The sequence below is a fragment of the Phymastichus coffea genome, unplaced genomic scaffold, assembly GCF_024137745.1.
Source record: "Phymastichus coffea isolate CEN01 unplaced genomic scaffold, Cenicafe_Pcof_1.1 PCOF00025, whole genome shotgun sequence".
Lineage (NCBI taxonomy): Eukaryota > Metazoa > Arthropoda > Insecta > Hymenoptera > Eulophidae > Phymastichus > Phymastichus coffea.
This window is the reverse complement of record NW_026706836.1, coordinates 3,896,803-3,919,583: the sequence shown is the minus strand read 5'-3', so window position 1 is coordinate 3,919,583 and position 22,781 is coordinate 3,896,803. Positions and strand designations below refer to the sequence as shown.

Below are 22,781 nucleotides of genomic sequence, written 5' to 3'. Positions count from 1 at the left end.
GCCCTTATCAGAACTTCTTCAAATTTTGAAACATAAGTTTCAATGTCTTCAGCGGTTCTTAAAGGGAGTTTAGCTAGGTTCTCTTTCTCGAATTTACAAAGTCTCCCGAATTTCTCCCAATCAGCTTTTCTCATGGTAAACTTTGGTTCTAATCTTTCTTTGGTTCGTATGAGTCTGGCTGGTTGTGAGGCAAAATTCAGTTCAATCACTATGGGCCTGTGGTCACTGGTGGTCCATTCTTTCACCGCCCAGCTAGCCAAGAGGTTTGACAGGTTCGACGTGTGTAAAGTTACATCGATATCCGTCTCGCCCCTCGTGCTACGGCACGTTGGAAGTTGGTCCCTTCTATTGGCCACTATTAGCCCGAATTGGTCTATGAATTCTTCAATGACTGTTCCATTCTTGTCCTGTGTGTTAGACCAGATCTTTGACTTGGCATTTGCATCCATTCCAACTAAGACTCTTTTTCCTTTCAATTGCTTTAGAGTCTCAGCTAGTTTGTCAAGATAGGTCTTCCTGCTGTGGCTGAACTGGCAGTAGATGCTTACGAAGTAAATTTCGCCAAAGGCTCGGACCACTTGTGCGCAAACACAGTGGGAGTCGCACAGATTAGAAATCTTGGTAGCGGTGACTTTGTGCGGATTGTAAAGTATCGCAGCTTGAATCTTTTCACCCTTTTTGGATCCATGAATAGCTGCGATGCTGCCCATACCTGAAATCGCGTTATTCCAGTGATATGGTTCTTGCACCAGTGCCACCTGTATGTCAAGATTTCTGTCTGTCATGATTTCTCCCAGCTCGTCGTTGGCTACTTGCCTTTTGTTGAGGTTCAATTGTATGATCCTCAATTTCGGGCCCAGTTCGGGGTTTTGTTGTGCGTTCAATTTAAACCTTTTAACTGGTGGGCAATCGTCTTTGCTTTCGTCATTGTTTGGTTGCGAGGGAAACTGAGTTGACACCGGAGTGTTAGAGCAGTGCTCTGGTTTCTCAACGGTCGTCTCCTGCTTACGTTTCCTCGCTTTGTTATACCTAGAGTGGTTGACCATGTCGCTTTCAAGGTACAACGCAATGTCTAGTTATATTTTTCCTCCTTTGGGATCGCTGCTGGCGATTTAGAGGGTGGCTTTCGACTTTAGTCCTGGCGTTATCTTTCGCGTTCTACTAAGCAAGTGGCGTTTGAGTGGCGTTCAAGTGCGAGCAGTCAGTACTTGTGCGTGTGCGTGTTGACTTGAGCTTGAGCTTTGTTACCTTATCGGGTTTCTCCATGGTTTCCCATGGCTCTTTTATTTACATTTGATTTATTAGCTAGTTATTTTTCTAGCTTTTAATCTGTTTTTAATTTTTGATTATGATTTTGATTTTGATTTTGATTTTGGTTTGCTTGTTTTTAATTTTTAAGCTTTCATTTTTATTTTGATTTTTGATCTTTGATCTTTAATTGGTAACTTTCTTATTATTTATCGCAACTTAATACTACTCAATTTTAATTTTCTACTTACTGTACTACTGCTTATGCTATTGCTTAAATTACTGTTAACTGCTTAGGACTAATCTTATTATAATATAACTTAAAACTAATTACGAGTGTACCAGCGTGTTTTTATTTCACGCTGGGTTTGATTTTTAATCAAACCTCGTTTGGTCAAATCCGGGTTAGGTGTTAGACGAGTTGCAACCAAAGTAGCATTTGAGTGAGCATGTCGGGTTTCCGCCTTTACTATCATCTTAGCCTGTGTTCGCCATTAGCAGCACTGGATCTGATAGACTTTCAGTGCATGGTTTTCGCTTCCAATTGCAAAATTGCTTTAGTTATTAGGGCTCAAAACAATTCCTTAGCAGGAAGGATGCTGCCCTTCTGTGGAAATATTTTTCCTAAGGGTTTTGGCATCCGTAGTGCGTTCAAGTCATCGAGAGTTACTCGGCCCAATGGACTGTTCTCTCGCACAATTGGTGTTGGGCCTTACTCCGGGAGCTCGAGGCAAAGAACTTTGGGTGGCTGCTATGACCACGGCCGCGACTCTTTACCCACAGTGGTGGCACCTACCGATTGCCAGTCGATAGGGAGTAATTTGTTATCTACCCGAATTAAATTCGGATTGCCGAGACCATTGGTCCTCTGCAACTAGCTCCCGGAGCGGTCTCCCGTCCTCTAAGAGGGCGCGCGGTACCACAATCCTAAGAGATTTCCTCTCAAGTGACACCCGGATTTTGGCTTTTCTGGGCTCGAGTTGAGCTCTTGGGGTGTGGTAGATTCCGCGTTGAATGTTTGGGCGTTTACAGGCCGCACCTCACCACGTATTGTTATGGTCCGTGTTGTTTCGTTTTGTTTGGCCGGTTGGCCCGTAGCCCTGAGGGCGAACGTTGTGTGTTTTGCCTACTGTTTCTTTACAGAGACAGCGTTTTCAGGCCCACCGCGTGAAGGTACACACATCCGCACTTGTGATTGCAAGTCTTTGTTCAAATATACATTGCATTCACTTCGGGTCGACTAGCATTAGTTGCTTGTCGAGGGCAATCGGTGACGCATTTTGTACTTCAGCATTTGTATATGCCCGTACACAAAAGAGAGAGTTTTCGACGTCCTCGCCTAAAACAATGAGTTGTTTGTTTGAGGAGTCTCCGTTCTCTGCTAAGGAAGACAATTACCGTCCGCCGCTTTGACAAAAGATTTTTGCACAAAGTGACCTGGCCAGCCTCGCGGCTGGCCATATGGTGCACTATATGCATCATCCATGTTTTTGCTAAGCGGATTATAATCGAGCTTCCTGAGAGCGTCGTGATTGCAACCGCCTGTATAAAACAACAACAACAATATCGAGGGAATTCTAGACATTCATTCAGCTGTCACTTTCGATGAGTCTATAGCTCATTGTGAAGTTCATGCACATCAGCCTTATTCATTATCATATTTCAATAATAATAGTGATGAAATCGATATAGCAATTCAACATCAAGATTTATCTCTGCTTCCATCACGCAGTATGATTCATATTTGCGGTCGGTTGACCAAGCCGGATGGTACTATGCCAGTGGAGAACACTTTCTTAGTCAACAACGCCCTCTGTCATTTGTTCGAGGAAATACGATATGAAATAAATGCTATTGAAATTGATAAAGTGAAAAATGTAGGCTTAACGAGCCTCGTGAAAAATTGGCTTTCACTCAATCCATGTCAAAGCTCTTTCGCTGAAAATGCCAGATGGAATGGTGATAACAATGAAATTTCGATATGTAACGCTCTAGGTTTTTTTGATGTGACTATCCCTCTCAGTATGTTGTTGGGCTCTTCTGAAGATTATCGGAAAATTGTAGTCAATGTCAAGCATGAACTTATTCTCACAAGATCAAAAGATGATTTGAATGCTATTTTAAGTATTCCAGTAAGGAATCCTGATGCTTCAGAAAAATAAAAAATTACTTTAACTAAGGTTGAATGGTTGATGCCATATGTGGTGATTGCAGACAAAGAAAAAATCAAATTACTCAATCAGATTGGACGAGATCGTGCAATTACTATGAGTTATCGTACTTGGGAAATGTATGAGTATCCAAAATTACCTCGTACATCAAAGCATGTTTGGAGTGTTGAGACTTCCAATCAATTGGAAAAGCGTCGCTTTGTTATTTTAGCTTTTCAAACTAAACGAAAAAGTTCAGTGAGTGTTAATTCTAGTAATTTTGATCATTGTAATATTAGTAATGTGAAGCTATTCCTCAATTCACAATGCTATCCGTATGGAAATCTCAATTTAAATATCAATCAAAATCAGTTTGCTGTTCTCTACGATACGTATACTAATTTTCAAAACGCTTACTATGGTAAAGAAAACGAGCCGTTACTCAATAAAAAGGATTTCATTAATAAAGTGCCGTTAATAGTTATAGACTGCTCCAAACAAAATGAAACATTAAAAAGCGCTCCAGTCGATGTTGGCCTAGAATTTGAAACTCGGACCGATTTTTCTGAAGATACTGCAGCTTACTGCTTAATATTATACGATCGTATTGTACAATATAATCCAATTAGTGGTGATGTTAAAAAATTAGTTTAAAATGAACAAGACATTATGTTATTAATGTACACAATGCTTTTCAGTAAAAAAATTAAATTATATATATATACTATATATATTGTTAGAATTTAATACAAATTACCTATAATCGTAGAGAGAGAGAGAGAGAGAGAGAGAGAGAGAGAACAGCATCCACACTAAACGACGTACGCACCTAGCAAGCTAGAGACGCTATCCCCACTTCTTTCTCTCCATCTCTCTAATTAAAAAAAATAAAGCATTTTATTTATTTTAATTTATTTTATTGAAAATTTATAATAATTATTACAAAAAACAATATTATTTTATTTTATTTTATCCTCTTTCTTTTTATGCATTCCTACTACCTTGAGGGGGCGAGTCGGCTTTCTCGTTGTCGGTTCAGCCGGAATCATGATTCTTCTACGCCGAATAGCCTCACTACTCTTGATTTGTGGCTTCTTCAGCACAGTTCTCTGTAAAATATTAAAAATATTAATTAATTTTGTTTAAAATAAACGCATAAATTATATAAATTTTATAATAAATATAAGTGTTTTCTTACCTTAGTAGACAAATCAATTGCCTCATCATGTTGTAAAATGTCAAGCAAAGGCATCGATGATGTTGCAGACGCAGATGTGGTAGACGTAGACGTAGATGACGCAGACGTAGACGATGTTGACGTAGACGACGATGACAACATCTCCGATTCTGAAGATGATGTAGATGAGGGCGACGCTGATGACGATGATTTTGCTGCAACTAGTCTTTTTTTTATTTTGTCCGCTAATTCATCCTGCACCGTCTTGGCCAGCTCAGCTTTTCCCTTGCGCTCTAATCGTGAGAATTCTTGTTTTTTTTCTCATTATTTCTGCGCGCTTCTGGCGACATAGCTGCGCCTTCACTCGCTCTTCTATAGTCTTCTCAATTTGATAGGCCAATTGTTGCGCGACCAGTCTTTCAGTCATTGATTCTTTGATCCACTGAAAAATGAAAAATCTGTATAGATACATGTATAGAATTAAATAATAATATTAATATACTTACTTCACGAACAATCGCAATAATCTAGGTGAGTTGGGCAACGTGTTGTGCGTTGCCTGCACACCTAAGCAACTGAAAATAAATAAATAAATAAATATTTAAATATTAAATATTAAATAATATAAAAAAAGACCTTACTGCGTTTAAAATAACAATGAGCAGCCGATACAGCAGCTCACGCGGGATAGCATTAGTACTCTGTAAATTATAATTAAAAATTATTAAAATTATATATATATAATTATTTTTAATTTTTAAAATGATTACTATCGGTTTCCAGAAGCTGACAAACATTAACGATACTTTCCATTTTCACTAACACAAATTTTTTTACACAAATAAATAGAAAAACTAATTTCACAATGTGCTATAACTAACTTGATGTTTGCCTTGAGACTGACCGTCGAAAATCCTACCGAACGCTTGTAATAATAAGAGATAATATTTTTCTACAATATGGAGTATAAGATAAAGAGGGTTGGTAGCAAAACATAGCTGCTCTCTTTTTCTCACTTCCGGAAAGTAGTGGGGAAGCTTGATCATCCTCAAACCAGCTGTGATCTACATTTGTGATAGATATAGTTAACTTAAGATAAGAGGGTAGGTAGTAAGCATAGCTGCATATGCGCTCCTCTACTCCTCCGCGCTGTGGTCCACGCTGAGTCAGAGCTAGAGAGAGGGAGAGAGAGAGAGCACGCATCCTCAAGTGAGAACTATAGACAGCATGCGCTCCCCCTCCTCCGCACGCTTAGGCCCAAACCAAATGTTTGCGTGTGTAGCTAATATACACAATATGCATCCTCTAAGGTACATGTGGCATTGGCTCTAGTGGTAGAGCGCTAGCCTGCCAACCCAGAGGACGCCGGTTCGATTCTCCGGTCTGTCTCTTCATTTTTATCAAAAATCATCGCTATTTTCTACTCGCTTCATTTTCAATAAAGCAAGTAAATTGTCAATAATATATATTTATAACTTTTAAAAAAAATATATTTAAATTTAATTAGATTGAAAGCACAAGGTATAGGGTCCCTAGGGACTAGGAGCCCTAGTGTCTAGGAGCCCTAGAAACCTTCCTCAAAGAATTATAAACATTTATTAACATTAATAATAATTAACATGGAAGCGTTAGGCCAGGGAATCAAAGGGTTAAACCAGGGATCTCCCACGAATATTGTTAATAATAATTGTTAACAATAATAATAACAATACCTCCCGCAGGTGTGCTGAAACATACGTATGTTGGAAGGTGGCACCGGCATATGAGAGGCCGAACGGCATTCGCACGAACTGGAAGTGCCCCAATCCTGGCACGGTAAAGGCAGTGATGGCTCGCGATTCGGGTTTGAGTAGTATCTGGTAATACGCGCTACTAAAATCGAACGTGGAGATGTAGTGCGCGTTTCGCAAGCGTCTCAATATATCCTGCATGAATGGTAAGGGGTTTGCGTTTGGCTCGGTGACCTTGCTGACCTTCCGAAAGTCTATACAAAATTGATATGAGCCATCCTTCTTGCGTATCATCACCACCGGGCTCGACCAGCCGCTATTCGCTGGCTCAATCACCCCTTGGATGAGCATTTCCTATACCAATTTATGCATTTCTGGTTCGTCTTTATGTGATAGTGGGTAGTAGCTCTGTTTAATGGTTTCGTATCGTCGACTTGAATCTCGTGTTCTATTCCTGCCACACATACTAGTCCCGCGGGGGCCTGCGATAAGGCTTCGTTAATGGTCTTCTGCAATATTGTCTGTTGCGAGGCTGTTACCTTGGCCAGTCCTATAGTAGCCAATCTCAGACCAGCCTCTAAACTAGCTACTTCCAGTTTCATCTTGGTTTGCGATTTCTTGAGCAACAACGTAACAACAACTTGAGTATCATCGTTAGGATCCAGAATCGCTCTAAATAATCTAAAAAAATTTACTCCTAGAATACATTCATCGACGAAGGTTAGGAGTATAGCTACCCTCGTCGGCATCGTCATATCACCCACGGTGAACGGTAAAATCGCATGACCGACGATTGTTAACTTTCCTCCATATGGTAGTCCTGTCATACCCGCGTGGGTGGTATCCAACCTGACGCCCAGCGCCGACGCTATCTGAAGAGCATTGCTTTCCATTGCTCTGGTGGAAGCTCCCGGATAGAGATAGAGAGCTCTTATTTGAAAGTCTCCTATTTTCACCGGTAGCCACCAACGTGATTCCTGTTTCGGGGAATATATCGAAACTCATTCAGCGGCTCTACGCTTGCTCTTGGTATACTGTTGCGCTACTACTGTGCTCTCGTGCGGTAAAGTGATGACAACATTCGGTCGAACCACCTAGGTTTGGACTATTGGAGGTCCTTCGGGAATATAATCCGACGGTTTATCTACCGTTACGCGTCTCCGAGGGCGTGGGCAATTTCCTCTCCACCACCTCGGCCGATCTATGATCCTGGGCTTTACTGTCATCAACACTCCCTCTCTGCGCGTTCACTTTACGGACGTTCTTTTCATTAGCATTATCAGGGCAATCCTCGCTCTCATCGCTCAACGTACTTGTTACTATTAATACTGTTCGTGGTGGTGACGGCGACGATATTTTATTTACGGGGTTTGTTTTAGGGAATGAAGGAGTGGAGTTAACCCCTCCTAACCACTCCTTTCCTCGTTTCCCTTATTACATTCGGGACAGTACCTTTTACTGTACCTCAGCAATCCACACTCGATACACTTGAGTGGTTTGGAGAAATCTCTTTCCCGCTTTCCAAGAGCTTCTTGTCTCTTGGCGCGGTCCTCCGGGGTCGAATCTCGCCTAACAAAGTTATGTTTCATCCCGTTCGATATTTCTTCGTATTTAAAATCGCCATAGTTCCATGTTAATCCATGATAGTAGAGATCTAATCAAAGATTTTATTGTCACTTATATTTCTTGGTTAGTGTGCGTTATGGAAAGGGAGGTTTGAACAAGTGTACGAGTGGTTCTTCGATGTAGTTAAGTGGAAGTATCCCTAACTCTTTCATAGCATAAGTTTTGCCTGACATCATGAAGCTTTGCATATTCACAACGTACTCCATCGTGATAGAAAGCGACTACTGAGCTGCTTAAGGAAAGAGTAAAATCTTTAATACCCCTCCACCCCTCCTGGATAATTTTCTTAACGTATCCATTTATTGAATTATACTGAAGGATGCGATCGTATAGAATAAGATAATAGGATATGGTTCTTTCGAGAATATTTCCTCTAGTTTGAACTCCAAGTGCACATCTATTGGAGCAGTTTTCAATGATTAGATTTATCTTGAACACTCAATCACTATGAGTGACATACAATTTTTATATTCGAATTTTTTGAGCTTCGGTTCGGCATCTTTACCGTAGTAGACGTTTTGAAAATTGGTATACTTATCGTACATAATTGCATAATGGTTTTTACACAAATCAATGTTAAGATTGCCAAATGGATTGCAGTCAGAGTTCAGGTACAGTTTTACATTTCTGATGTTACAATGATCAAATATACTATCGTTAGAGTTTGGTTCATTTTTTTCATTAGTTCACATTGAAATGTATTTACATCGGTACTCGATCTCATGAGAATAAATTTATGTTACATAAATGTGATGTTCGTATCACGTATAAATAATAATTTGTACTCTCGTATCTAGTTGCGTTAATGAGTAAGAATTTGTTTCTAGTAAAATTACTCTAATTGCCAATAAAATAAATTGATAAATCAAATATATGCGAATATGAATAAGGTTTCAAAGAAAGTCAAACTATGCCCTAGTTTCTCATGGTTCGAATTGTCCCATAAGCAGAGCTAAAGTCTTCCTTGTAGAGAATATAATTCGGCCCAAGTTTCTTATAGCGCGAGATGTTCTATAAATTGAGCTCGAATTATAGGGAAGGAAAGTTATTTGTTAGTTTCTTTTTGTTTTTTTTTGTTTTTTGGTTTATTTTTTTATTTATTTATTTATTTACAATAAGAATTTTTCTGGAGTTGAAGGTCGCTCTTGTTACGTTGAAGCTATCTTTCCTTCTCTTTCCTTCCGTCCTAGCAATCCTTGCTTAGTTAATCACAATGAGAGAAAGAACTTAGGTATTAGCCAAGTTTATTCAATCTCATGCGCTCACTTTGCAAGACTAGAAGTGAATACTAGGCGTATTTATATACAGATTTTCCAGCCTATTTTCACAGGAACGTTCTCTTCGACAAGTTTTCGAATCTTCGAGAAACATTCGCGAATTTCGGGAAATCAATTTTCTTAATTTACAAGTAAATAAACATCAATACTCAACTTTCAACACAATTGAACTTTACAGAATTAGTTATTGGTCAATTTAGTGTAATTTACAATTATCATAAATAGTATCGTCAAAAGTTATTAACTAATAAAGTTAATTAATGCGATATTACAATATTTACAATAGAAAAATATTAAATATTTACATAATTTTATCGTTTACTAATTTTAGAAGTAATTTCTAAAAAGAAATATTCAAATTAGTTAATAACATTTGAATTATAACAAATTTTCATATTTGTAACGGTTTTTTCTATAATCTTATACCGTAATTACTAGATTAATTATCTAAGATTTATAAATTACAAAGCTATCATTACGTATAAAATCAACGCTTTCGTTCTATATACAACTTATTGTTTTAAATAAATTATTAATTATTTATTTATTAATGTTAAATAACAGTTTTGATGTTTTTCAAAACCACCACGTGTTAGACTGTTTTAGCTCCGATTGGTCCTGACTCGGGCGAATTGAACCTTCGATACGGTACCCCGACCGTTCAGCGAATGGATCGCGTTTTTGCCGACAATGTCCGAAATTCGTCTACGTGAGGGATAAGTGAGAGTAATGGGGGAGGGTGGTGCAGTTCGCTGGATTATTAAAATGAAAATACACGGATAACATAAGATAGATTTATATATATATATAGATACATAAGATAACATATCTAGTATTGATATCTCTATCGCGTTACTATCTAATTTACAATTTTATTAAATAACTATTCTAAATTACGAGGTCGGTCGTTGTTACGCACCCGATCCCGGTACGCAAACAGATGGATTCACCGAAAGGGGAACACTGAATATAATAAGTATTTGTCGAAATAAAGAGAGAGGGAAAACAAGGAAGAGATTTCGCTCTATAGAGAATAGAGCGCCGAAGTACTCACTCAGTTGTTTTGGTCCTTTTTGGTTTATATAAGTCTGGTTTGTGGTGTTAGTTTTATAATTGGAATTCGAAACACAATAAGTAATGGCAAACTCTTTTATTTTTGTGCTCGGAGACTTAACTAAAGTCGAATATAAATAATGGGTTTGATTTAATTAATAACTCTGGCCAAAGTAGCGTCCGTACTCAAGAACCGGCTAATCGCAACTCCTCGCTACCGCAGCCTACTCTCCCTCTCTTCTTCCTATTTTTCGTCTCCTTCTCATTGCTTTGTCTCTGCTGCAAAGGCTCAACAAGCGCGCACACGTGCGCTGCTGACTTCAGCAGCTTATCGCTGAAGTCTTGGCCTTGACGCTTTGACTATATGTCGAGAGTTTGTTTTAATCACTGGTCAATTTCTGTCACATAACACCCTTCCCCCGTTAGAAACGTTGCCGCCCTCGGCAATTTATCATGAGCCACAGGTTCTACAATTAATTATGAATAATGGTGTTACGTCTCGTGCATCAACTACGAATAGCTAATGAATGAGACGTTCCAATATGTTGACTAGTGGTCGGATATGTCTCACTTATAATAAATATATGTGGAAATGTATGTCTGATAATTGTACTACCTTGATAATCGTAGCCTTTAATTGTTGATAAAATGTAGCAGGCTCTAACTGCTTGTTGAATTGTATGAATGTAGCAGGCTCTAACTGCTTGTTGAATTGAATAAATTGTAGCAGGCTCTAACTGCTTGTTGAATTGTATGAATGTAGCAGGCTCTAACTGCTTGTTGAATTGAATAAATGTAGCAGGCTCTAACTGCTTGTTGAATTGAATAGGATAGGTTTGAATAATACTTGCACGATATTACTTGTAACAGTCGCGAGTTTATTAAGAAAAATGATCACCAATTGTCGGACCGGTGTGTACGGAGTAAAGATAATTTCTGCTCACCTTTCGGGTGGTTCGTCTTATATACATAAATTTGTGCTTAATAAATCGCTGATGTTTCTTGTGTAGTTGAGTAATTTTCTTTTTGAGTTCATTGTGTGTTGTGTAATGCTGAGTATGGTCTTTGTGTTTTGCTGCTGTATCGTTTTCTGGTGGACGTGTATATAGTTTTGATTTTACGAAATTCGGGATTGCACTTTTAAAGAATGTAAATGAGTAAAGATACGTCTTGAGACGTAACAATGGATTGGCAAAGAATAAATCAGTGACTAAATTAGTAAATATATAAGTCCTTTCTCTCTAGTCTATTATCGTAGCTAAATAATTGTTATAATAAAATTATAATTGATGACAGCGTATAAAGAAAGGGGTGTGTATATACATTTAATAAGGGAATAACCCGGTCCTAAATTGTTATCCGCGTTAAATCATCCGAGATGGCCTGCGCCGTCTTGTTGGTCCCTACCGCTGGTTGTGCAGGTCCAGCGAGGTCGATTAGTGTCTGCTCTGGTTTCACGTTACTAACGTAATCAAACTTTCTAATACTACAGTCCTCCAGGTGCTGGTCCCATTCTCTTAATTGTATAGACCTGCCGCAGAAGTAGTGTTTTTTCAAATTACCTCCAATCTGCATATCGCAGAGTAACACGTGCTTGCTACGTTCGTTAGAGGTAATCCAGTGGCCGCAGAGATCGTGTTTTTCGTACAGATCCAACGCGTTTTCGCCGTACCTTATGATCCTGGGGCGAATAAGTCTGGCTTTCAAACACTGGCCAAGCTTATTCGCGACCACCCTTTTTCCGTCGGAGGTATAAATAAATGCGGCGAACCCAATTAAACCGTTCCCATTCCGCATTGGTATCTTATTTATATAATCTATAGGGCCAAATTTTAATAAGGCCTTATTTGCCATTGCTTCGGTCCGGCGGTTGCAAGCACGACGCTCTCAGGAAGCTCGATTATAATCCGCTTAGCAAAAACATAGATGATGCACATAATGCACCATACGGCCAGCCGCGAGACTGGCCAGGTCACTTTGTGCAAAAATCTTTTGTCAAAGCGGCGGCGAGTAATTGTCTTCCTCAACAGAGAAAGGAGACTTCTCAAACAAACAATTCGTTGTTTTGGGAGAGGACGTCGTAAACTTCTCTTTTCTGTACGGGCATATGCAAATGCAAATGCTGAAGTACAAAATGCGTCACCGATTGCCCTCGACAAGCAACTAATGCTAGTCGACCCGAAGTGCAATGTCTATTTGAACGATGACTTACAATCACAAGTGCGGATGTGTGTACCTTCACGTGGTGGGGCTGAAAACGCTGTTTCTGTAAAGAAACAGTAGGCAAAACACACAACGCTTATCCTTACTTGAGCATCGAACATCTGAATTAAACTCCGAAGTTCGATGTTTTGAACGCGAATTAGAATACCAGATTTAGCCTAATATTGGAAATTAATTTGAATGAGTGGCATGACTGGCACGAATATTGAAAACTGCCTGGGGAGTCGCCTTGTCGGCTAGGCGAGACCCCGCCCCTGACCCAAGTCAGAAAATATCAATCGAAAGAGCAGAGATCAATATCAGCGAGTCATAAAAGCCTTCCATAGAAAGCGAAATCCAAGACTTGGGCGAAAATCAGGGTACAACTTTCCTTTCGAATAACGGATACCCACCAGCGTGAGCGGGTAAGACCGAAACGCAATGGGGAAACGCGCCATGGCACGTTGAAACGATGGACCTGTGAGTCGTGAAAGCAATCCCTTAATACAGGTACGCAGGGTGGGATGTTTTAAACGAGAGCCCAGGAGGAGAGGCTTAGCTGGTTGATCATCTTAGGAATCTCCTCTGGCTGTCCTAGCTGAGTCTCTCTTCTGACATCCCAATTTGGGTTGGCCTCTGCGGGGTAGTGGTACCAGATCAAGCAAATCTCGTAAGATTTGTATGCCGCGTGCTTCCGACGCGGTAGACGTTGGGGCAACTAGAGTCCCATCGTGCCCAAACCGAGGGTCAAGCCTTTAGTTCCGCTCTCCTTGAGCGTCGAACAGTGATAAGATCGGTACTCCTTTCGAGGAGTTCGCCGCCTTAGATCAAAAAGGCTCCGACTCGCTGTGTGCGTCAGGGATGTCGTAGCAAACTTGACTTCCGGATCTCCAAAGTGTTTGAAAGCGAAGGAGTGAAAGACAGTGGGCTATGCCAACCTATTGGTGCCCAGAAAGAGGGGTGGTAATGTTTGAATACGCTATGCTACCCCAAAACCGAAAAGTGTGAATCAACGCAAACAATCACTGCTTCGGTTCAATTATAAGATAGTAAAAAGTAAAGCCTATTTAAGCGATTGTGCTTATGGCCAAGGTTTTTTGTTTGGAGGACCAGTGCGGCACTACTCAGGTCGGTATTTTGCCCGTCCTCTTCATCAGATGAGTCTGGTTCATCGGCGGCTTCCGAGAGGTCGTTGCCGTCAAATATTGCCTTCTCAAACTGATAATAAATTTTAAGTATGGTCCTTTAGAAAGATGAATTATAAGATAGCGATAAATCGGAAGTGAAAGGTATAACGAGAAACGTTAGACGGGGTCTTACAATTAGTCCACGGGTAGTATCCACAAACATGCGGTTATTCAAGGTATTATCTAGTCGTCGATGCGTGTATAACTAAAATTAACAAAATTGACAAAGATGATCATACTTAATTTGAAAGAACTTCTTTTAAGCTATAAAATATTTACTTTTAGATAACGTTTTAGTATAATCAACTTTCTTCCTTTTTTCCTCATTTTATACATAAGTTTCTAAATATTCTTGCTCTTGGTCGATGTTTATGCTTATTTCGTCTTCAGGTGGAGTATCAGCTTGGTCCATGGACTTCGCGTTTTTCGCGGGCTGATGAATCAAGGCGGTTAATTGTTCGGTCCTGGTCGAAGAGATCGATTGCGTATTTACCTTGGGTTCAGGGTCAATTGTAGTATTGCTTGTGCTTACGACTATAAGGTGTGACGGTGGTCTTTTAACTTCTGATTTTGGATAACGTCTGTTAGTCTTTTTCTCCCTTATCCTTTTCTGATGCTGTCACATGCAAGTCCTGTCATGGTCTTCGTAAATCGTAAGCTCTATTTGTTCATCACATAATCAGTGGTGTTTGGTTCCATGGTCCTGATTCCAACTTCGTTTCCGTACTTGCGCGAATTCTGCGCCATATATTGGATCACACTCTTCTACTGTCCTGTTGGCGTCAGCTGCGTTGTAGTATTGGACCTATCCCAAGGCCAATGATCCCCTCGAGTCTTTCAATACTTTGTGATATAGTAAGGGTCCGAATTTTACGAAATGCTCGAAAAAGGCCATTTCTCTTCGATTTTCTTCGATAATCCACGGTAGTCTGCAGAATAAGCGTGTGTTATCAGTTGGTCTTGGTGGAGATTTCTTAAAGACTCTGGTCCTTTCTATACGCGATGAATGTTTAGTTATTGGGTCAGGGGTCCATGATTTAGTCCTCCTAGCTATTTTAGCATGTTCGATTTGATCGAATTTACATAACACAACTTTTACCCTGCTATTGGCAACTTTTTCCAGTGCACGAAACTCCTGAACTGGTCCGATCTGTTCCAGTCTGCGTAGAAGTTCATTTAATAGCAGGTGGTCAGGGTAAAAAATTTTTATACTTTTACGGTCCTGTACCGTATTACTGGTTATTTCACTCATGTCGTGTTTTCTTCTCTTTTTTTTTCTGAAACAAATCGTGAGTTGGTCGTATAAGTATGTTAGTAGTCATTAAGTTAATTCTGCGATTTTGGTTTGCAGTGCAAGGGTATTGTCGTGTCGCTTTTGGGGGTTAGGTTTCGGTGTAGAAGATGCTTTTCATTTTGTTTCATTTTGGTCCAATGAAGCGTCGCTTAACGTATGACCAACACGTTTTCTTGGTTCATCCGTGCGTTTAGAATCCTTCCTAGTCTTAGTCATTTTTAGACTTTGGAAAATCGATGTGGTTCTCGCGATAGGTCTCGATTAGGTGAACGAATGTTAGGTGATTTGTGAGTTGTAGTGCTATATGAGGTCTATGTGCAGTTAGTGCACCATTTATACGCAAGTGCGATCAGTAACATTATCGTAATAATATTGATACTTAATCCTCCGTAGATCAGTCTGGATTGATAGGTAGTAATTTTATTGTGTTGACTTATAATTTCTGCCTTGTCCATAATATCATTTAAGGCTTTTTCTTGGCTAGTCCACATTCCAGATTGCGGGACCCATTTTTCTAATTTTATATCTGAATCGAATAAGAGATGTACGGTAGCATATAGATTCGTTAAGTTGAGGTTCAAATTTGGTTTATATAAATAAATGTTTGTGTCATTTTTTTAGCTTCTGTTAACAGAGTCGCATCGCTCGTGTATCCAATACAGCCTGGGGCGATTTTGAGTATCCCTAGCCATTGTATGTGGATCATCTGGTCCATTCGATCCGGGCAAGCGATTCGTATAGTGTCCAGTTGATGAGCAGAGAAAATCCACGACCCGTCCATCGAAATATAATTCCAGTGCGTCGTTTCCTGACTTTTCAGTACTATATCACAATGGTACAACTCATGGTTGGATGGTTGTAATAGCATTCTTAATTCACAATTTTTATTCAGATTAACATCTAGAAGGGGTCCTTTTACTGAACATGACATTTTCCTTTTACTGAATGCAATCTGATAGAGATTGATGGTCCATTTGCATATACTGTTTTTGATCCGAGCTCAAAGCTAAGTAATGGTAATTATATTTTATATATGCCGACTTTTTTTTAGAGATCGATAATTGTGGTACTAATATAAAATGCAATCTATATAAATTGTAGTAATTTCTGTCCACTAGGGGCAAGTGCACCACTATATATGTCCGTTCTTCGCGATGCGATGCGTCAATTTTGGAAATTCTAACAACTTCTTCCGCTCTGAAATGCTCCATTGGAATAGGGAAATCAAGGTCCGTTACAATATGTTTGATATCATTAGCTATTTCATGCATCACATCAATGTCTATTAAATCTGGGTGCATTTTCCTTCTTTTAATGCACGGAGAATTTCTAGAAATCTTTCTGAACCTTTAATGAAATAATCTAATCTAGATTCCAACATTCTTCCAAAAGATTGTACAGAAATCATATATTCTAAGTGTGCGTTTTCACTTTCTAATTTTTTGAATTTCTGCTGCATCTGGGTCCCAAGATGAAAGATTTTGTCACCATGTATATCTATCATTTTGAATAATTTGTTTATTCCCGTGGTAATAATGTGTGTCCTTTTATTAAAGAGATTGATTAACGATTTCTGGTCTTGGTATAATTGATCGATGTTTGCGTCTATTTTATTCGTTTCGTCCACAGTTACCAATCCAAACAAATTGTGGCTTAAGCTTCCTATCCCTCCAAACGGTATTAGTCTTTTGGTCCTGATGCTTCCGGGCCCCCGAACCTTGGGTGGCTGGGTATTTCCCATGTTTCCGATTGATTTAGTAATTTCCGCTTGTAATTGTTGAAGCGTGAGCTCTTTCACATCCAAAATATCTTTGTTTAGCATGTTGTTACACGTCATTCCATCTAGGTGTTTGGTGCAATTCCCAAGTAATATATGAAAGTCATAATAGTTGTCCTGGCCAAGAAGTACTTCGTCTCAACTGTAATATATACTTTCCAATCCGCTCTTTTTATTCTCATGGGGTCCAATCTTTTATAATATAATCCTGGGTTTTGGCTCAAATTCTCTATTGTGTAAGCTTGGGAGTCCGTAACAGATAATGCGAGTAAAGAGCATTGGAGAAGAAAGAGAAAGTTTCGCATGTTGGAAAGGAAGAACCTAGAAGGTACGAGACAGTAAGTGTAGATTTATAGCCTTAAAAGATCAAGTTTAAATAGCATATAGTCAATGTCTCAATTTCAGTTTATCCACGTGTTTGCGTACTTTCTTTCCATTCGGAAATTCTAACAAAATATTTTTTCGATTTAAAATTTCGATAATTTTCAAAGGTTGTTTGTAGTAACTATCGGCCTTGCCTATTCGCGGTTCGTTTAGGACCCATGCATAGTCTCCTACCTTCCCATTGAACGTGTTAGATTGTCTGTCATACCGCTCTTTTGATTTTATCTTCTCACGTATTTGATTTTCGCTGGTCGTTATCTTTAATTCGGTAAGACGTAAAACAAGGTCTTTCAAATATTGATTGTATGTTCATAATTTTTCTTCTCGCGGTATTTTCATCGGGAACCGAGCAATTCGTTCATATACTAATTCGAACGGGGTATAGCCGGTCGCCTTATGAATACTAGTATTATATGTGAAAACCGCGAACGGCGTCAAACGGTCCCAATCGTCAAATCGCTCTGAATATATACGTATAAAGTCTATCAAGGGTACATGGCTCCTTTCGAGTGACCCATTGGTCTGGGGCCTATAACCGGAAGTGGTTAAATGATGGATTTTGAATAGGCGTAGAAGCGATTCTACAATTTCCGACAGGAAACTGGTACCTCGATCCGAGAGTATCGCTCTCGGAGCACCAAATTGGCAGACTAAATGCCTGGCTAACGCATCGGCTATAGTCATGGCCTTCAAGTCTTTTATTGGTATTACTAGTAGATATTTAGTTAAATTACATTGCATCGTCAATACGTGGCAATTTCCACTAGGGGTGGTCCGAAGTTTTCCTACAGTATCAAACTCTATCAGCGTATCTGTGATCAACATTGGCTCTTTTATTTTATGCCGGTCAATTCTTTTCTCGAGGCACCTCGAACATCTTCTGACGTAATCCAGCACATCATTGCGTAGTCCATTCCAATGATACCGAGCCCTTATCTTTTGATAAGTTTGATTGACTCCCTTATGCCCTCCCACAAGACTATCATGTAAAGTTCGGATAATCTCTTTTCTTTCGTCCTCTGGGGGTATAATGGATTTACCATAGAAAATTGTAACCTTTACAGGACTATTTTTGAATATTCTTATCAAGATTTCGGTTGATAGTCCGTGCCCTAAGTCATCAGAATAATCTCCTCTTCGAGCTATACGAAAACTGCTCAGTTTTTTCTGCAGGAGCAATTTTTTTAAGTTTATTAAACCTATTTTAATGGCTTCCATGCTAGTGGAGTCGTGGTACTTGTTCTTAACAACAATTGAGAAGACATATTTGTTTTTGTACTCGGTTGTTAAAATCTGTCCAATTTTAAGCTTTTGATTCTTCATGTTCCGTAAATCTATTGCTCCGATTTCCTCTAATAGCTTGGAGATGGAGCTCTTATTGTCGCAATTCCGTGAAATAAAATGAACAATGTTATCCCTCTTATAAGTCAAACACTGCTGGCTCGTGCTGACATTATTTTGAAGGATATAATTTGCAGGTCACAACGTTTGATCACCGCTAGTACCCTCGCTACTAGAAGTCGGATTTCGATAATTTTTGGGTCTTTTATATTGAATTAATGGTCCCAAGGGTGGGGGTACCATGAGAAACAATTCATCCTCTACAGGTGCTTATGAAAAATATAATTCTACCGGCGTTTCGTCTTTCGTAGCCGATTCCTCAATAATAGCGTTTAGTCCCTTGAATTTCACTACAGGACGTCGCCCCTGAACCATGGGCGTACTTTTGGCAGTTGGTGCTCCTTCCTTTATGCTCGGAGTCACTGAAATTTCTCTATGACGAGGCACTTCTGCCTCGTCGTCACGGTTCTCTTTATTGATTTCGCTTGAATGCTCCGTGTATTGGCTCTGGTTTTCACGTGACGCGTCGTTTTCATTGCTATCACTACTCTGTTCAATTTGAGAGGCAACGACCTTTTGAGATTCTTCCACCAACTTTCTAATTCGTCCAGCCATTTCTTCATTAGTATTATTTTCGTCGTCATATGGGTCGAGTTCCCATAGTGTTTCCTGAATTTCTGGAGGCGGTTCGTCACCGTCTGAAAAATGAGAAAGCATTTCTATGGTTTTGTTATCTTGAGCTAGACCCAAATCGTCCCAAAAGTACGATACGTTGTTCAAGCTCCTATGTCGACGTAGACTGGCTTCGAATTTCTCTGCCGACGTCCAGACTTCGTCTGGTGTCAGACTGGTCTTTGGTCCCTTTTCTAAATCGTCGTCGTCACCTCGACCTGCGCTGTCTGCGTTTTCCTTGGAAATTTCGTCCTCAAGTTCCTCAGAACTTGCACTAGTTTGGGGTTCAGTGATCGGTATTTCAATTAACTCTTCGGTTGTTTCGGATAGGACTTCCTCAGTCGTCGTACCACTTGACTTATTTATCTTCGGGCCCTTCGTTTGGGTTTCTTGATCCTCACTCGCTTTTATTTCTGTATCTTTACCTCTCCTTAGTCCGCTATGTTGCGGGTCCTCTATGGAAGCCTGGTTGTCTGTACTGTCATGAGCTTCTTTCGCGTCCCTGTCCTCTACACCAGTGGAGGACATCACAGAACGTTTCGAGAAACTGGGCCGTAGTTCGCTCACATCCGGCTCAGAGTGTGACATAATCGAGCTTTGATTCTCAGTCCAATCGGTTTAAAATTTCTTGCACGCGCCAATGTAATTTCGGAGAGGTAGCTTTTGGACGAGCCGACTTTCGTTTCTCGTCCTCATTTGCATTTTTATTTACAACTATTTCTATTCCGAAAGTACTTGCCACGGACTCATAATTTTGGTTGGTTAATCGTTTTCTCTGTTGGGTTTCCTCGATGGGTTCTGTACTCGAGTCGTCTGTGGAAAGTTCCGCTTCGTAATTCTTTAGTTCTTGAACTCTATTCGACAGCATCTTTTCTTTATCGGCTGGCGCCCAAGTTTTCTCGTGTATTTTAGTATTAGTAGCATTTGGGCGAACATTCTTAGTATATTTCGATGTCGTAGTCACAGGCCTTTTACTTCTCGTTCTTTCTGCTATAGTGCTATGATCCAGCTGCGGTTTTCCTTTATTCGTTTTGGCTCCTACTGGCCTGCCTTTCGGTCTAGGCTCGTTGGATATGGTATGCGCTCTTCTTCGTATCGCTACTGATTGTTCTGGATCTTCTTCGATCTGTTCTTTAGTGACTTTCCTTTTAGTCACTTTGTTTTTCAGCATCATTACTTGAATTTTCGGTATGTTTTTATTCAATTCTTTCTCTTTTTGTTCCTTTTCATCCAAGTATTCTTGTAAATTTACCGGGTTCCTTGACAATGCATCGGCGTTACAATTCAATTTCCCCGCCTTGTACTTGAAGGTGTATTGGTAGTCCATAAACTTGAACATCCATCTCATAAGGCGTTTTTCAGGGTCCTTACGCGTATGCATATAGTTCAGAGGTTCATGGTCACAGACCAGCGTGAATTTGTTGCATAAAAGATATGGCCTGAACTGATTCATCGTGTATAAAACCGAGATACACTCTTTCTCAGTGGTCGTATAATTTCTTTCGGGTTTACTTAACAGTCTTGACAAATAAGCTACAGGCCTATCGACTCCATCTTCTTCTTGCGAAAGTACCGCTCCAATCGCGTAATCTGAGGCGTCTGTAGTTAGTGTAAATGGTTTAATCAAGTCCGGAAATGTTAGAATCGGAGCTACACATAGGAGCTTTTTAAAGGCTTCTTCCTGTTCAGGTCCCCAATCGTATTCTTGTCCTTTTTTGGTAAGATCATTGAGGGGTTTGGCAATTTTCGAATAATCTTGAATAAATCGCCTATAGTATCCGGACAGTCCTAGAAAAGACCTAACGCTTCTCACTCCTTTTGGCCTTGGTAATTTCATTACAGCTTCGACTAGTTTAGGATCTGGCTCGACTCCTCGACCACTTACAATATGTCCAAGGAATTTTACTTCCCTAGAAAGGAAATTTACCTTGTTGGGCTGTAGGACTAATCCCGCATCCGATAGTCTCTCGAAAAGCTTTCCAACCTTCACTTCATGTTCATGAAGATTCTTAGCATAAACTATTACGTCGTCTAAGTACACTAGCATCTTTACATTTAGTAGCCCGCGCAGCAATACATTCATCATTCTCTGGAATGTTGCCGGCGCGTTCATCAATCCTCCTGGCATCCTTTTATATTAGAAATGCCCATCAAACGACGAAAAAGCTGTCTTGGGCCTGTCTTCTTCTCTTAAAGGTATTTGTTGAAAGCCATTCGCAATGTCAAACGTTGAAAAATAAAAGGATCCCCTTAGTTGATCTAATATATCCCCTATATTCGGTAAAGGGTAAGCGTCACCGACAGTTTTTTTATTCAATTCTCGGAAATCGATGACCTTTCTCCACCTTGGGGTCCCATCACTTGCCGGGCTTTTAGGTACTATCCAAAGCGGCGAGTTATATGGTGAATTCGATTCTTCTATTATTCCATCTTCCAATCGTTTTCTTAACGTTTGAGAAATAAATTGTCTATGAACGGGAGGGTGCCTATACTGTTTGGTATTTACAGGAATTCTATTTTCAAGATGAATTTCGTGTTCTATTAAGTCCGTGCAGGGCAATGGTTCTCCAGGAAGTAGAAATACGTGTGGGTACCCTTTTAATAGCCGCTTAACGCTTTGGAGCTCGCTTGGACTAAGATGTCCGGTCCTAATCAATTGTAAGAGGTTCTTTCCCCTCTTCTTATATTGATTATTGACCTGCACGGCTACTTTGGACTCCGACACACTTTCGCCTTCAGAGCTGGAAAACTGCGATTTAAACTGTTCGAATGGAAAAATTTCTCTCGGGTCCACTTCAATGGTGACTTCCTCGTCATCATGTTACCGGTATTATTTACATTTCCGACTACTCCCTCTCCAAGAAATACCTTTTCGTCCTTCACGTCAATACTGAGCAAGTAGCCTTCTGTCAACTCGGTTTTGATCAAGTTAATTTGAATAACTTGACGGGACCTTGGTCCTATGGTGTACCTGACTTTACCGTGACTGACGTCGTCCTTTGCTCGACCGGGCTTAGTGTTACTAATCCCTTCGTTAGCAAGTTGCTCTATCGCATAATCCAGGTCTGAATCAGCTCCAAGCTCTGATATTTCATCGTCTTTTGGTACTATGCGCATAGCTTTGATAAGATTGTCTTGTAAGCGCTCCACGGGTACATTAACAGGTAGAAACGGTATCGGATTCATCAAGTCACTGTTTACCATTAGAGTTCCATTATAATACGATATAACTGCACTCGTGCCTATTAAATAGTCCTTTCTTAGCATGCCATCTTCTTCAATGGGGAAATTATTCCACACTATATGAAATTTAGCAGGCTTGCCATTTATTGTTAGGAATACAGTGCCTAGAGTTGGAACCGTGTGTGCAGTTATGCCACTCAGCGTAGTCGACTCTTTTGGGTCGAACCTCGTAGTTCAATGTAAAGTATTAAATTTTATAAGATTTACGGCCGATCCATTATCGACCATAAATACGGTCCACCGTTTATCGGTCTCGGGTATTCGAAATCTTACTCTTGTAGTCGCATAGATTTTATTATCTCTTGCTCTAGTTCCCCGATCTGCGGCAACTGCGACGACTGACTCGGAAGAAACGTCTCCGAATTTTTCAGTATTGTCATCACTTTTGCTGGCGGTACTCCCGGCTTCTCCACTTCCGGC

General features: G+C 39.9%; 1 protein-coding gene across 3 annotated transcripts in view; it reads right to left on the bottom strand.

The window, feature by feature from the left end:
• LOC131675566 (troponin C-like) overlaps positions 1-22,781 on the bottom strand; it is a 667,249-nt gene that overhangs the window by 54,166 nt on the left and 590,302 nt on the right. The gene's annotated exons all lie outside the window — the stretch shown is intronic.